The sequence below is a fragment of the Hakea prostrata genome, chromosome 10, assembly GCF_041222555.1.
Source record: "Hakea prostrata isolate BN-2017 chromosome 10, UWA_Hpros_2, whole genome shotgun sequence".
Lineage (NCBI taxonomy): Eukaryota > Viridiplantae > Streptophyta > Magnoliopsida > Proteales > Proteaceae > Hakea > Hakea prostrata.
Window position 1 is genome coordinate 17,435,140 of NC_142609.1, and position 18,309 is coordinate 17,453,448.

An 18,309-nucleotide genomic window follows, 5' to 3' on the forward strand; every position below is an offset into this window, starting at 1 on the left:
TGAGACTCGGCTTGTGATTTCTCCTCTGGAAGTGCCGGCTCGTCCGCTAGGTATGCCTTATATTGAGGGTCAGCTGGAAAAGGATCATCTTCTTCCTGAGCCCAGTCCGGGAGATCCATACCAACTTTCCCGAAGACCTCTTTATGGCACACCTCGCGAAAGGGAGCAGTGTCGAAGGTAGGAATTGATGCGAGAATTCGCTCCCAAACGTCGTTCTGCCCCAGGCGATAAGCTTGAACGTTGTAGATACCTAGCAGCTCGGAGAAAGGTACGCTGTTCAGGTATTTCTGAACACACTCCTTCCGAAGCTCTGGCTTTATATGCTCAGACTTGCTAGGGATCGCCAACTTCTGATGCTCTTCGAGCTCCCTACTTTTGAATTCAAGCCTGTCACCAAACAACGTGGCAGCTGCTTTTTGCTTCCTGGCATCGCGCTCGGCAGCAGCGGCACGAATCTTCGAAGCTTCGAGGGCCTCCTTGAGGGAGATCACTTCTTCCTCATGCTTTTTCTGCAGCTCCACGGCAGCTGCAATCAGCTGGTCTATTTCAGAATTGGCTTTGGCCAAATTCTCTTCACAGGTTTGCAACAAGGAGCTGGTGCGACCAACCCGGCTCAATGCTTCCATGTGTTGATAAAAGCTCAACACAACATTCCTGGGAAGGCTGAAAATATCAGAAGAAGTCATAAGAAATTATGAAAAAATAAGTAAGCAAGAAGACCGGTACCTTGTAGATTGACTAACAAGGGAGATGTCATCCAGGGCTTCAAATTCCTGGCGATCAGAAGAAGCAAGACTGAGGGAGCTCCATTCTGCAGCTTTCTCAGGATCCCGAGTCACCCAGTCGGTCAGCTTCAGGGTCCACTAGGGGGTGAAGACCTCCTCACAATTCGTTGAAGCTTTGGATTTTTTATTGGAGGGAGCATCAATTGCGTCATGCCTTCTCTTGGTTCGGGCGGAGGAAGAGACATTAGACCTCTCCACCATCGGTTTCTTCCCTTTACCCGAAGCATCAGCCACGGGCCTGATATTCCTAATACCCCTATAAGAGGGGTCGGGAGAGGGAACAGAAGCCTCTTGATCTATGGTCAAGGCTCTAGGCGATCGTTGCTCGGCTGTCACAACGGCCCTAGCGGCCTTCACCCGCAGGCTCTCAGGGTTCACTCTTGGAGGCACTACAAAGAAGAATGACAAAAGTCAGAATTAAAGACATATCACTTCAGTAAAATTAAAGGATGGTGGTTAGAAGCTCACAATGAGCCAAGCCCCAGTACTGAAGGATGGAGTTATACTCCACTTCAAGTCCATGTATCTCTTGATACCATGGAATGGATTTGATCTTCCTGACGGCCGCCTCGTCTTCTCTGGATAAGGGAAGGCCTCGGTTATTCTCGGAAGAAGAAGTACACCTCCTCCAGGTGGTTGGGAAGTTAAGATCTGATGGAGGCGCTCGACAGAAAAAGTATCGTTCGCGCCATCTTTTGTGGTTAGAAGGGCAAGTTCCTTTGACAAGGATGCTGCCCCTCCAATCAAGTTCAGCCTTATTGCGTTTGGACAGAAAAACCCATCCGGGAGGATGGGAGATAGAAAGAACATGAAAATGTACAAAGAGAGAAAGAGATGGCGTAATGCCAAGTTCAAAACACAAACCCAAGAAGCCGACGATGAGACGCCAGCTATTGGGGAGGAGCATTCTGGGACAAATGTTCCAATGATTCAGAATTGCGGAGAACAAAGGATTAAAAAAGGGAAAGCAAACCCCACTTTCCAGTGCATCTATATACAGAGAAAATTCACCCGAAAGGGTTGAATCAACCCTCTCATCTGGCTGGGGAGCCCTAACCTGATAAGAGGAAGGAAAATCAAAATCTTGGACAGCTGAAAGAAGGGTTTCCTCATTGTAAATGGAGGGAACAGAGCCAGGTCCACCATCGGACCCGGAAGTTTGAGGCTGCCTAAAAGACTCGACAATCTTGGAAGATCTAGACTCGAGAAGGACAGGAGAAGTTTCGGTTTTTCTTTCTAAACCTTTTTGAGAAACTTCGGCAAACTCGCGCCAGAGGACAGTTAGGGTTTTGTTATCACTATCTGACTGTTCGGGAGCAGGAGAAGTAAAAGCCTCACTTATATTACCAACACTGGGTACCAGAGAAGCCCTATCGTCCGCCATTACTTGTTTCAGTAAACTACAAAAAGAAAAAGACCAGTAAACTTACTGATTCAGTGAGGCGGAAGCTTGAGAGCAAGAAGGCGCGAAGCAGACAACAAAGGTTCAAATTCCAGATAGGAAGAATGAAATTTACGAAGACAACGGACCGCTTTTAAAACTCCCGCACGAGTGTTCGGGAATCTGAACAATCGAGATTGATTCAAAATCAACGATCAAGATTGAAAGACGTTTTGAAAGTTTGAACTCACGAATTCGAAATAGGCGTTCGGAAACCGTCGTTTGGATGACGTGAGCCACGACAGATCAACTGCAAGGAGATACGTGGCCTTACACTCACAACGCTCGAGGAAAAGTGACCACCGCATTAAATGTGATATGACATTTAATGAAGCACGCAGAGATTATCACCTGACGACGAACCCAGTTAAAAACCAAGCCCTTGGGATCGACCGAACGCTTGGTCTGGGGGGCTCGTGATACGGAGAGATTATGATCAGATCGGGTTCATACCTGGTCCGACCCTCGACCCCGGTCGAGACGAAGAGAACCGACTCGCTCCCGAGCGAACCGTGTCCAGAAGATGGCTTGCTGAAGAAGAAAGCTTATTCGGCTGCAAGCGTGCCCTAATCCTACTTATGGATTAGGGTAATCACCCTAATGATGGCAGACTCGAATTGACGGCTGCGGATAATCATTATCGAAGGGATAATCATCACATAACCTAAAGGTTATCCCAGGAGTCCTCTACAAGTCCAACCTAGTAGAAGTATATTGCTCAACGGATCTAACTGTTAAGATCCAACGACTACCCGAAGAAGGCTCAAGTGCATCCAACGAAGGAGATTCGAAGGTACACTCTATATAAACCTCACTACCATACAAGGTGAGGGGATAAAAAAAAAGAATACTATCTGAGACTCAGGTTCAGATACATACTGATAGACCTAAACTATCAGCGATCTGCTATCTAGATCACCTTTCCCAGTTCTTCATTCCTTAGCTCTATGCTTCTAGCAGAGCCGTTTGTGATTAAGTTCATCAACTGACTTAGCCTTCGGAGGTGGACTCCCGACCCTAGCGGTCAGGCCACATCTGACGCTTTCGTTTTGCAGGTCATCACGAGGAGATCTAAGGGCTGAGCAGATTTTGGACGCATCACAAAGCAAAAAACCCTTGGATATGATTCTTAAAGTCAAAAAGTGTACAACTGATATATGCATATGCAAAATTCAGCAATATTGAGGGATTAGAGGAAACCAAAAATAGGTAAGTATAATGAAATATGAACATTGAATGTCATGACTAGTTTAGTTAGACACACTAAACATTTATACAGAATATCTATTAGCACTATTGATTTAGGTAATCCCTAGTTCTAATGCTGTCGCTCCCCTAAGTCTATTACCACTATCAATTTAAGTAAACCTTACTTCTAAAACCACTTCATTTATAAGCAATTAATGACGAATGACGATATCAAAGAAAAATAATCAGTTATAAGAAACAACTTACATATCAAATATTTATGGATGTCAACATGAACTACAAAAATGCCAAAAATACTAATTGGATAATGTATGCACGTAAGATGAAACAGGTATATCATTGCAGGATTGGTTGACAACACCTCTTAGTGGAGAGGTTGTGGGATCGATCCTATCTAGTGGTTTATCATTTGGGTTTTCTTTGATCAGGTGCTGAAACCATTAGGATGAGCACTTCAAAGGTGGATATATGGGACAACCAAAAGAGGTGGCGGATGAGCATTTCAAAGGTGGATATCTGGGACAACCAAAAGAGGGTTGTTCCAAAAGAGGGTTGTTGGATACCAAAGACAACTCGCCTATAAGATGTTCACATAATCAAATCAAAATTACAAAAATGCAACGAACACTTCTTGGATAATGTACGAGTATAAGTTAAGACAGGTAAATTAAGTATTAAATCATCAGTTTTTTTTTTATAAAATCTTACTTTTTATATTCATACCACTTGCTTTTATTGTCTATGCAACAGCACGAAGAACTTACGATTTGTAAGATAAAAAAAAAACGGCAGATAGCTCCACTTAACATATGGAAGTTGTTCTTTATTTATGTTGTGTCTAGACTTTTATTCATATTTCAGGGCATAATCTTTGTGCCATATGTAATTTTTTTTGTAATTGTAAAACTTTTTTCATTATATTATTAATAAAGTAGAGGCATTGTCTTCTTTTCTTTATTTTTGTCTACACTTGTATTAATATTTTAGGGTGGAATTTTTATACCCTTTGTAGTTATTTTTTTAGTCTGTAATTGTAAAACTTCTTCTATTATTAATAAAAATTAGAGGTATTGTCCTCTTTTCTAGTCCTCTTTCATATTTATGGGTGATGTAAAAGGGAAAATGAAGCATTGCATATTTCTCTAATCTATGTTTATGTTTTTTTTTTTTTATAATTAATTGTTTTCAGTTAATATATTTGCACCATTAAACATCTATCAATGAGATCTTTCATTGCCCCCCCCCTATGGCTCCATTTTACCCGGTTCTCTTTGATGAGCAGACTCAATTGTCATGCCACCATGGCTGATTGGTTTTTGAAGTCCTTCATCTGTGCCTTCTTATTTTCTGTGAGCAGCTTTTTCGTATTGGGTTCTTCTACATGTTTCCCATATACTCTGCCAGACAGACTAATCCAATATTCCACCAGAAAACAGATAGGTTCTGAGAATTTGATGAGAAATCCAATACTTGGGTTGAAGAGGAATTGCCTTTTGATTTGATTCTTGTATAAACCGGGTAAGAAAGAGGATCCATTGGAACAAAGATTTGATACTCCTGAAGAAGGGGAGAATTCAGAAACTATGGACAATGACGGAGAGATAGCAGAAGAGGGTCCTGATCAGGTCCTTTTGCCTGTGAGAAGGAGAATTTCACCCACAAAAATATCTGAAACATCTATTTGGGTAACAGGGGAAAGTGGTTCTATCTATGTGAGGTACTGGAATGGTGTTCAGTGGGTAATTGCCCCCCATGATTTACCAACATCATTAGGTCCTGCAGTTTCAGTTTTTATTGTGAATCAAACTATTCTGGCATTATATGAATCAGGTACAGCTCTGCATCTAATTCTAATTTTAGCTATGGAATTAAAAACATGGTAGATATAATTTTTGATAAAATGTTTCCTCATTTCTAGAAATGAGAGAATCACACACTAGTTATATAGGTAAGTTGTAGATTTTGGTCATCAAAATTAATTTAGTTTTCTTCTCTTTTTCTTCCAGATGCAAGTCAGTGAAAGTTCACTGCCAATTTGGATTGAATGCACACCTACACTTAAGCACAATCAACATGGTATGGAAACATCAGAACCAACTTCTATCTTGATCAAATCTGGGGTTGTTTCTTATGACAAAGGGTGAGTAAATCACTCAACATTGTTGTTACCATAGGTGAATTCCTTGAACTTGGTTGTTTGAAGATCAAGAATCTCTAGTGGAACTGCTTACCATACTGAAGCATAGTGGCATCTCTTTGATCAACATTTATGTTCTATGGTTTCTTTTCAGGAAAGTTTAGTTCTCCACAATGGATGGATCATTGTTGGAACTTACTGAAGTTGAACCTTTGAGGTAACAGAATTATTTCTAGAGCACAATTTTAAGATTCTAGTTCAAGCATAGAGCCGAGGAACTGCTTGGAATTTAAAGATGATTTCTTTGAACGGGTGGATTTATCATGGCAAACCCCCTAGCGCCAATGTTGCAGCCATAGCTGATGCTGCCACCATAAAATCAGATGTAGTATTTACAATAAGGTATCTCCCCATTCTAGAATAAATTCTTGGTGAAGGAAAAAATATAATAATAACAGGAGATCATTCACTGCAGTTCATGTGGGGATCTTTATGAACTAGATAGGAACTCAAAGCCATCATGGAAGAAACATCTATGGAGCGAAACTTTTAAGCAACAATTGTTTTTGACACCATCAAAGGGGTGCGCTATAGCTTGATTTGAGCTCATTCTACTTCCTTATTCCTTTATTTATACCAATGTCATATCCACTGCTAAAACATGGAACGGAAAGTGAACTACCATGTCAATTTATAACTTTTACCTAGTAATGTTACCATTAGAATCTTAACATCAACAGATATGAACCCCTAGACTTCCCTGATTAACACTAACAAGGATTTCACCGGAGTCGCAATCTAGAAATTTTGTTAAAAGTGAAATGAAATATAGTAAATATAATACTTTCACAGGCAAATTGAAGTACAATAGAATTGAAACAAAAAGTACAAAAGAATATCAAGGAGTCTATTGATTTTTTTTCTCCTTTGCATATTATGACTTACTTTGCATCAAGTTATCCCACTAGAACAATGAAAATTTTATTCTACTTCCCAACAGATCTAACAAACAAAGTCTAATATTAGTACTTATTGAGCATCTTTGTCTATGAATGAACAATGCAAAATGCACCTTGGAACTGTTCAGGATGACCAAGTTAAATTTAAGCTGCCCAGTGTTTAAAGTTATTAATCCCAATCCGATGACACCTTTATCTGCAAAAAAATGTTCATAGCTATGCAGGATGGCAATCCGGTTGGTGAATGAAATGAGAAGTTCAACAGGAAATGATATAGACCTCTCCCTCCCTTTCCCAGTAAAAACTTACTGGTTTTCATTTTATCTGGGCTTTAACTTGCTTTAGTTATCCCTGAAAGAAGACGCTGTATTCTCACATCAGCTAATCTTTCATTATATTGACAAGAAATATAATGCAAATTGCTCCACCCAAATGAGTCATAAATGAAGTGCAGACTTAAATTCCATGAAAAGTTTCTTAGTATGCAAAGAACATCACTAACTATGTTGAACAGGAAATTTTTAATCATTCACGTTGAAATATGATGAAAATAAAGCATTTGAAATCGTTCTTTTTCTAATTATGCCAAACTGATTCCTTCTATCTCTATGTTATGGCAGTTGGCAGAGTTGCATAGAATAGATGACATTGAGTGGATATGGATGCGAACCATTGTCACTTCGATGGTCGGTGCATGGCAAGTTATGGATTAGTGTCGCACCTCATAAAAATCAGACTGAATATCAATCATTCAGAGTTGATACATGTGTAAAAATCCTAAATTATTTCTGGTTGTTGTAAAAAATATAAAGCAAAAGAGCCATATTAGGACATCAGTTGTACAGTGCAAGCACAAGATGTAACCTGGTTAACACGAAAATGAAATTTATGATGAATAAAATTGAATAGCAAGATGTGTAGTTGTATCATAAGTGTTCAAGGAATTTCAATGTTATAATTGTAGAGGAATTTTAGTGTCATAATTGTAGATTACAAAACCACAAAAACATATTGGTTATTTATTTTGTGATTTTTGGAAACTTCATCTTCTATTATCACATGGATAAGTATCCAAAAGAAAAGAGCATTTGAACATACAAAGTCAAAGTTCGTGTTTCACTCTGCATTCTAGTTAATGATTTTTAGTAAATTGTTTTCACATTTTTGGTTTATAGTTTGAGCAAGAGACACCAGGAGAGGTGTCAAGGAGAAGTTTCATATTTTTTTTATTGAGAAAATATAATAGATCTCCAAAGGTGTAAAATTGAATGGTTTGATCGGTTTAAATTTTACTTTCCATTGTTTTTAAACTATAATGATATTTCCATATGGCCTTAAAGATGAAAGAAAAAAGGTTCGTTTCTTTTGTCACAGTTTTATGAATTCATGATCATAAACCAAAGTTTTCAACTCTAAAACTAAAATATGATTTTTTTTCAACAAGAGCGTTTAAATCACTTCCAGAAAATTCACACTAACCCCCCCCCCCCAAAAAAGTCCAAAAGTAAAATTATGCACTTAAATTATATGACACAAAAACGTATTAAAAGCCAAGTTGTCAACGCGTCGAGTTCAGGGCTTTTCTTGGGATAAAAAGCATCCTAGTGTCGTCTTGGTTTTTGTTGCCTTCTATTGCCTTACTTGTGGTATTGAGTCTATTGACAAATATAATTAGAAGCTTGATCCAAGTTCCTTTAAAAAAATCATTTTCAATAATATTGATAATAATGAGGTGAAGACCAAATTAAAGGAACTAAGAGAACTAGGGGCAAACCTAAATAACCTTAAGAGAAGTGGTGACAAAGGATATGCATAACTTTTGCCTGACCTCAAACAAAATTGATTGGAGTTCAAGAATCCATGTAACCAACTCCATTTAGTTGGAAAAATGCTTATTGTTGTTGTATTGATAATAATCGGGTGAAATATCTTAAAACTATGACTTTGGGAATCAACATCATAGAATTTCAATTTAGATAATCATTTGGAAATACTCAGGCCAAATGGAGCTAATTGGTCTGACCATTTTGAACCAACCATACTTAAAATATAATTTCTTTTACCGAGAATGTAATTATTTTTTATTGGGTTGTTTGTTACCTTTGCTCTTTTTTAATTATTATTCTTTACTATTATTTAGGGTGTCAACGGTTTGGGTTGGGCCGGTTTCAGGCTGAAAAACACTCAGCCTAAACACAATCCATTAAGAAAATAACGGTTTCGGGCGGGTGCGGTTTGGGTTCGGACTAACTAACGGTTTGGGCTAATGGCTTAGAATTGGATTTACTAACGGTTTGGGTTTCCTAGCAGTATGTTTTGAGTACCTTGTTAATGTGTGAAATTTATCAAGAGCATGTGAACACATATAAGCATTAAGTTCTCTCCAAGTCTCTTGTGTTGGGTGTTCAAAACCAAAAACTTTTTTCTACAAAAAAGTTAAAATTATAGAACTAATATACAAAAGAAAGTTGGCATCTTGATGAATTTTAGTAGGTTGTCTTTGCCTATTCTCCTCTCCCTTCTTGACACTTGTAAAAATGGATCAAAATAAAGCATTAAAAGATTTTCAAATTAATGATAATACACTTGCTAAATATTTACTAAGCTCATTTTCCAAATGGTGAAGGATTTGACAAGCTTGTTGTTTGCATATTCCAAAGCAAAACAATTAAGGAAAACAAATGGATGCTTGCGGCCTTGGGGGTTTTCCTGTCTTTTACATTTAAATTTAATTTAATTTATTTATTTATAATGGGTTGGTTCGGGTTCGGGCCAAATGGTTCAAAGCAGGCCACACACGAGCTAGCCAGCCCAGCCTGAACCAGTACGGGCTGAGGTTGTTCAGCCCAAACACATCTCATTAAGCTTTGGTTCGGGACAATTCAGTCTGGTTTTAGCGGTTCGGGTTAAGTTTCGACACTCTCAACTATTATATTCATCCCTCACACTTTATTGTACATTTAGAATTGTGATATAATCATCAGTTATAATTTTGTTTGAGAGAGAATTCTTCCACACTCAGATTTGTGAGTGGGAGATGTATATTAATATTATATGAATTACAATTCAAATATTTGGATTTGAACTACAACTTGTTGATACTTTAACTATAACTCAAACTCTTCTTGATCAGTTGGAGATAAGATCAATCGAGGATAGAGCTAGTAATGTTGGATTTGAATTTGAATATGAATTCAGAGATTTATCCTTTAAGTCATCTAATTTTGAAAATTAAAGAATTTAGTTTTTAGTTTTTTTTTTTTTTTTTTTATTTTTTATTTTTTTAATATCTAAGGTTCATCCGAGCCAGCTTGCACGCACCACGACCACATCCTTAGGGAAGCTTTTATATAATTAATATAGGCGGGGCTTCGCCCCTAGCTTTGAGGGGATTTGAACTCTGATCTCTTATGTGGAAGCATTAGTCTTTTGCCAACTCAGCCACTCTTCAGGTATTTTTTTAGTTTTATTAATGCATAGGAGGAGAAAAATACCAAGAATATGCAAATAAAACTAAAAACTATAAATCAGGAAAAATCGGGATATGAATTTATAAATTTGCCCTTGTTTTTATGAATTTGCCTTTTGTACTTTCCTATTGAATGAGAGTCTGAGTCGGAGTCTATGAAAAAGTCGTAAGAGAAACCAGAAAACACAATTAAGACTTCAAATCAGTTTCGTATTAGGATTGTTTTCCTCGTCTCATCCTATAAATATGTTTGAAATTCTCATTCCATTTTCTCTCGTATCATTGATCGTGGCTCTTGGTTTCAAGTCCTCTGGGTGATTCATCTCTTCTTAGTAACCAGCCTCCAGCAACGTTTCCTTGAGGCACTGCAGCAGCAGCAAGGTTATCCTGAGAACACTTTTGTTTCCTTTGATTTTTTTTTCTTTCTTACTTTCAGCGAAGCAAAGAAAATTTTGTTGGGTTTGGGTGTCTTGTATTCTGTGGGTCCATGTAATTATAATTTTGATCCATGTAATTATGATCTTGATTGTATTTGTAATTGAAACAGGTTTGGGTCAATTACTAGTACTAGAGTAAATTTGTAATTACATTGGATTAGGGTTTTAGGTTTTCTAGTTTTTGTGAGATAAGGTTTTCTGGAACTAGTGAAACGATTTTCTCTCTGGTGGACATAGACAGGGTTTTGCCCCCGTCCAAAGGGACTGGTTGTTCAGCCATCCATAGTAAGCATGTGAATGTGAGATAGCTGCACCTGAGCCTGATAAAGAAGCTAGAGAGGGATTTTTTGCCAATGGATTAGCGAGCCTCCCTTAGGGCTTGTTTGGTTACGCGAATTTAGAGATTTCAAATCTTTACCTGTTTGGTTGTGTGAATCCCTAGATTCATAAAATCTAGAGATTCACATTTTTACACTAAAAACGTGAATTTGTAGATTTATGGGTATGAGGTGAAATCCAAAGATTTCACACATACTATCAAAGCGTTAAAGATTTGAACCATAATTCAATAAGTATTTTCTTAGGATAAATCTATAAATTTCATTGCAAAAATTCAAACTAACCAAACAGTTAATTTTACATACCATGACACTAGAGATTTGAAGTCTGTAGATTTGAAATCTCTAAATTTTTAAATCTACAGACTCAAGTAACCAAACAGGCCCTTAAAGTCTATGCAAAAGAATTCAACATCTCACAAGATCATCTTTTCCATTTGGAGAAAGAGTGAGCAGGTCTAGATCCGCCACCCATATGAAGAAAAAAATTCTACACATATTTAGATTTATGACACACGTCTAGTCTAAAAACAAAGTCATCTTCTTTAAAAAAATCCCAAAAGTGTGAATTCAAATCTTCTCTCTTCTTCACTTAAAATAAGAATTTTGTTTTTACATTGAACACATATCATGAATCCAATAATATAAGTTGATAAATTTTCTCTCCATGTGAATAGAAGATCTAGACTCAGAGCTGAGAGGGCAAGGCATAGCAAATGATGTTGGTAACAATGAGTTCATTTTTTTTTTAAAGTTTTCATATGTTCTTTCTCAATGGATTGTTGAGCCTCCCTTAAAGTCTACGAAAAAGAATTCAACAAGATCTCACGGTTCTGTTTGGAGAAAGAGTAAGCGAGTCCAGATCCTCTACCCATATGGAGAGAAAAAATAATTCAAACCATATACTTAAATTGATGACACGTGTTTAGTCTAAAAATAAAATCATCTTCTTTAAAAAAATCCCAAAAGTATAAATCCAGATTACTATTCAATCTATCTTTCTTCTATTAATTCTATTACAAATGGAAACATGGAATCTATAAATAAATCTTCCTCAAGTAAACTTTCTTGAATCTTGGTTCACATCACTTTTCACTTCTTAAACCTTGGGAATTATTTATTCGAAGTTCAGTAGATGCCGAAGCAAAAGATTCTTAGATATGATTCTTAAAATTAAATCGTTTACAAAGATATGTCCATGAAAAATTCAACAATTCTTAGAGGAATCCAACAAATAGAGTATGATGAAATGTGAACATTGAATGTCACAATGTTCCAAATCAAATTCTTGACATAAGTGAAGTTCTTCCCCATGGGGTCGGTGGTTGGAGGAGCCCAAAAAAAAAAGACATTGTGAGACGGCATTCTTGAAATAATCAACTTTGCAGATTCCATCCTTCCAAATTGCAAAAGAAGTCTTATCAATCTTGCTTAAATCTTATCCACCATTTGCAACATCCACCCAGTATGAGTGACCCAAGGGTATGAAGAGTTGAACTTGGGACATCATGCTTCCATAGAGGATCATCCCTTGCCAGTTGCAAACCCTACTACTACTATTGGTTTTAAAAAAATATACAACCAAAATTGTAGAGAAGCTATTGTGTTTTGAGAATAAACAACTACAGGTATCAACAGCAATAGATTGCTCCATTAGCAATCAAACCTACAAAAATGTAAGGAATTACAAGCAGTAGATCTCTATGGAAACGAGCTTAAAAATTTATTTACCAGTTCTAGTCGAAAACTGAATAGCAGCAAAATCTGTCTCTGTATACTAATTAGCCAACCCAATCTAAATCTACAATGGAATGGAACTCTAAGCTCAATAAAACATTACAAGATAAATCAAATATACTAATATCCAACTTAAACAATATCCAGTTTCTGACCTGGTTTTTATTGGAACCCTTGAACAGGTTTGATCTGCATCACTGAGACCATGCTGATTGTATAATGGACTTTTTTTTTCTGCCACCAATTTTAATGTACACTGAATAAAATTCCACCTGAAGAAGATCATCAGGGTAGGACTGGAAGGTCCACTTTGATGAAGGAAAAGCTACATGACAGAACTTCAAGGGAAACCATTGCACTTTTTCTCAATGTAATCAATCTCTCTTCTTAGCGGTGGTTGACCACTACAAAAGAAACCAAACTTTGAGATGGTATTGCAATAGTACAACACAGACAAATTGATCTCTCGAAAAAAACGAAAATGAAAATAAGAGGGAATAACCAAGGGAAGATGATGCGGTAAACTCAAGACAGAAGCAAATTTGTACAAATAATGCACTGAAAATATGTACCCATATGTTGCACTAATCAACTCAAAAAGATGCAAAGGAGTCAAAATATGTACCAGAGATATTTTTTCATTCATATTTGCCTACTTTAAATTATTCTGTAATAGATCATTCTGGATTTAAAATCAAGATCCGAGACCAAATTTAAGGATTTCGGGAATTTGATCATCAGGGCCATTTGAGAAATCAATGTCAGAGTCAGATTTTGAAACCACAAATAGATTAAGAACTTAAACTGCTCCACAATCTGAAAACCAAGGTCGAATCTATGGTTTTGAGAGAAGGACCTCTATAAATCAGTTTGAGATCTGATGATCTAGGCTTACCAGGGGAGGAGGATTTACTGTGCCATGGGGTGAAGCCATCAGCCAAGAAGGGATTTTACTTCTCTGCCTTTCTTTTGGTAGGAATTTCTCTTCAAGAATAAATTTTAAGTCCAAACATAATGGAGGCTGGCCAAAATTGTCACTGTTACCCCATGAAGAGGCAGAAATTCAACCCGCATCATGCTTTCATCTTGCACTGTCATAGGTCCCAACACATGCAGAGGCCATGCTCCCCCCATAAATTTTTATCCCTCAGCAAATTAGTGCTTGTGTCAGACAACTAATACTAATCCATCTCTGAAAATGCCACAAGATGTGCTGTACACCAATTGAAAAGCCCCATTAAGTTTCACGGACCAAAATTCCATACAAAATAGTAAACAAAGGAGGTTTTCACATCTCTAGCAGAGAAATTAAAAGGCCACATATTGCTCTCTGATTTTCATCTCTATATGGACCTTTATTTGTGATTGAACAAAGATATCTAAAATAGTCACTCTACAAAATCTTCCACTGAGCTTTCTGTGTCTTAGAATAACCAATGTTACACAATAATATTCTGCCTTCATTTTGCTTAGCTTTTCAAAACCTTTTAATCACAAGGTTGATTTCCATAGACAATAATCTCTACATTTGTCTCACTTACCAAAACTGCACCATCACCGAAATTTGTACCCCAAGAAACCTCATCTTGAATGTACCTAGTTAAATTATACATGATAAGTGTGAACTAATAAGTTAAAACTGATCCATGAAGTAACCGAATTGTAACCGAGAACTCACTACTTTCCCCACCCTCTGACACTCGTCTGTCTAGGAAAAAAACATATACTTTCTTATAGGTTCCATTGTACCATCATACACATTCTAAAGTATGTCCACACTTTTACTTGAAACATTTCTCTATTCTAGCACTTGCCAAATTATCTCTGGTGACTCGTGTATAGGCTTTTTCCAGGACAAAAAAAAACTATAAAGGTATCATCTTACAATCTCTAAACCTTTCCATTAAGTCTTCCAAATAGGTAAGTAGCTTCTTTTATCAATATTCCTAGCATTAAGCCAAAATAGAAATTTCGTGTCTCAAATGGCTTCAACAATCCTCTCCATAATGTTAATCGGAACCACAGTGCTTCTCCCCCATCTGGCATTTTTCCTTTTGATATCTTATAAACTTTTTGACTAGCCAGATACACTACAAATTCCTAAGCTCTTCCATGTTTCTATTGGGATCTCATCTGGCTTCTTTTACTCCTAAATAAAAGCAAACACTATTTTATAAATTTTAGGAGCAAGTACCTTCTTGCTAGAACTGAAGATAGAAAGTAAACTAATTGCAACTAGTTAGAATAAGAAACAAATACAAAAAAAAAAAGCAGAACAAAGACATCACAAAGATATAAGATGCTTTCGCCAACAATGCAATATGTTACATCCACCGGAGAAGCTGAAGATGTTGTCACTATGTAACAAAAGAATATTAAAATGGAGATCTCATGAGAACACTCAACGATGGCATTACAAGCTCTCACACAAACCCTAAGTTAGAAACCCTCAAATCTTAATAGTTTCTTACATGAAGATGGTAAGGCATGTAAATAATAAACCAAACAGGCAAGCAGGTTGATCCATGGTCGGGCTCATATTATACCATCAAGATCTCAGAAAAAATCCATCCAAGTCACCATCAAAGTATGTCGATACGGCACAAGATTTAAGACACAAATAATACAGAATCTAATAAAATATTCCAGCAAAGTTCCAGCAGGTAAGCTTCACACCAACTCCAGGTCCAATAGAAGGAAGCCTTATGGTTAACCCCACAGCAATAACAGAAGCAGAAAAACCTACAAGTTATTTAAATTTCTGCTTCAACACTTGTATATGCATGCTTCTGTTGAAGCCAGGCCTGCCTTAGCAGATGTTTCATTGAATCAAGAAAAGCCTGCTATATCATCACACCAGGCTACCTCTCAAAGCAGCCAAATCCCACAACCTTGCTGGGGTTTTGGGATGGAATTGTGATCTACATCAGACCTCCATTTAAGATGAGAAGCAATTCCCTATCGGGCTAATTGTTATCCATTAAGTGGGAAACTAATAATTAAGATTAAGAAGCAGAAGATTATGCTCACTCTTTGAAATGTAGGCTAACAGGGTTTCACCTAACCAAGTTTCATAATTAAATTTAGGGAAATTTTCAGCCCCACCTCCTGAGCCTAAAATTTATGCCACTGCCTACAGTATACAATTTATCAATCAGATCCCTATAGGTGAAAATATATCACAGACCCCACTGCCATTAGGAAATCACAGTTAAGTGATGATGTAAGCAAATTAAGTATTTCAAAGGACAAGAATAACCTTGAATGAAAACCCTATGCTCGACTCATTTCTTTGTCTCTCTCTACCATCTGCGACTTCTATCCCAATCATAAATTCTCACAACCTTTGAGAGATATGGGTCACGGATAGTGTTTAAAAAATTAGGATGTGTGCATAATATTTAAAATAGATAAATAAAAACTAACTCATTTCTTTGTCTCTCTCTACCATCTGTAACTCAGGGGGGCCAGCTTTAAAATTATAGGGTAACATCGTGGGCCACCAGTAATATTATAAGGTAACTCAGGGGGGAGGTCTGATAATTTCCCTTAAAATTTAATGATTCATTGGGAGGAGTGGCAGAATAACTCACTTGTTCTAGACACTGGTGGGCTGGAACTACAAATGAAACATGTATGGAAACGGCCTAATGGAGAAAAAGGATCCACGTAGCTGACCCCAATAGTTGGGATAAGGCAGAGTTGAGTAATTTTGGATCTGTAAACTCAAAACTGCGGCAGAACTTCAGTGAGACATGAATAACAACAAACCGTAATAACTAATGCAGCAGTGGAGTCTTAACAATCTAACCACGAAGAGAGAAGAGGAAGCCTAAAATTACTGATACATGAAAAAAGAAGGATATGGACCAAGCTTCTCATCTGGAAATAGACTGAAATCACATAGACCATTATTATGTTTCACCAACATAACACTGCTTCTCACAGAAGATCTGAATCTGCTTACAAAATAAAGTAAAGGCTCAAGTCAAAACCTCACAATCAATTTCGGCTACAAAGTTGCACTTGGACCCTCTTCCAAAGTTGTATACAAGACTTAAAACAGAAGGCCAAAATCAATCGTTCACTAACAAGATAACTGAATTGGAAACTCATCCAAAATAAAACAGGACTCACAGAATCCTATACAGCCTAACAAAAAAACTTAAGTATACCACATATCTAGATTCATTCCAATGACATCTGGTCAAAAGCCCAACACAGACAACCAAACTCGAAGCTTATTCAGTAAAATAAGCCCACAAAGATGAATTAATTGATTCGGTACCCCCTCCCCTGCCAATATACTTCTTAGATAATGAGTTAAGAACTCGTACAAACCACAACCATCAAGATTCAACTGTAATTCATCTAAGCACACCTGCAGCACTAAAGTACTCAGGATAACCAGACTTTGTAAACAAACTAGAAAATATTTAAATATGTTGATGCAACCAAGCCATCTAAAATATAATGCTTAGAAGTTAGAACTAAGTACTTAGAAAATACTGAAAGGGAAAAGGAAGGAAAAAAAGAGAAAGATGCTTACAGGTTCTAGGGTTTCAAACAGAAATATTACTTGTGAGTTGTAATAAACACCAGACCTATCGAACTTCAAGGTGAGTCAAGACAGATGACATAGTTAAAAAAGAAAATCCGCCATTTCATCAAATACCTGGTTAAACAGAGGATAAAACTTGGATCACCAGGACATGACTTTCTAAACTCGTTGTTCAGAAGACAAGACATCAAAACCAATTTTGCTTCTGTGGAGCGTAATTAATGCGCTCCACGGTCAAGCGAGCCGTCCGATTAGATCGGACGGTTCGCAGCATATTTCCATTAAAAAATGATAAACCCACCTCATTTTGCATTGTTTTGTCGGTTCGGTTCGGTTTAGTAAAAACCAGGCGGTTCGAGTGGGCGGTTCGTATTCCGAATCGGTACTGAATAAGTTTTCTGTTTCTGTTTGTATATACCATTTTAAAAAGGTATATACGGATTTTAAAAGCAAACTAAACATAAACACTCGCGGTTTCAGCTTACTCATTTCAAAATCAATTTGTTTCAGAAGGGATTTGCAGCATATTTCTCCGACGAACCTAAAGCTTGAACAATAGATACACAACTCCGTTCCTTTCGTCTTACAATCAAAGCTTGAAGCTTTACAATCGCAGAGTTGCAGCTTTACGGACCTAAAGCTTGAAGCAGCAGAAGAGTTGCAGCTTACACCAGGCGTTTGATCGGACCTCTGACGAAGTAGCTTGAAGTAGCAAGTCGTAGCTTGAGTCGCAGGTTCTAGCGAACCATTCTTTTGCTATCTTGAGTCGTAGCTTTCTATCTTTCATTCTTAACCAAATCAAAGAATACGAAACATTCTTAAGGTCTTGAGTCGCAGTGGCCTTCGTCTTCTTCCATTTGATTTAAACAGCGCTCTACGATTAAAAGGTAATAACCAACTCTTAAAACCCTGATTTTGATTTCCTGATGATGTGGTCGAAACCTTGATTTTGTCGTTGATTAAAATTGAAAAATGCTCTGTAATAACTTGCTCGGTTTCTTTTAGTATTTGTTGTTTTACCTTTTTGTGGGGTTGTGGAGGGGTTTAATTTTGTTGTTCTGTGTACTGCATAAAATTGATGCATTTGGGTATGTGTGGCTTAATGGTTCTCCTTTCAATTGGTAAATCCTGTAGAGATAATGGTTAGTTTAAATTTTTGGAGCTGCTATTTTGAAAGGTGACCTTGTATAATGAAGGGTGACTGTGTGTATCTGGGTTTTCATTTGTCTCCTTGTT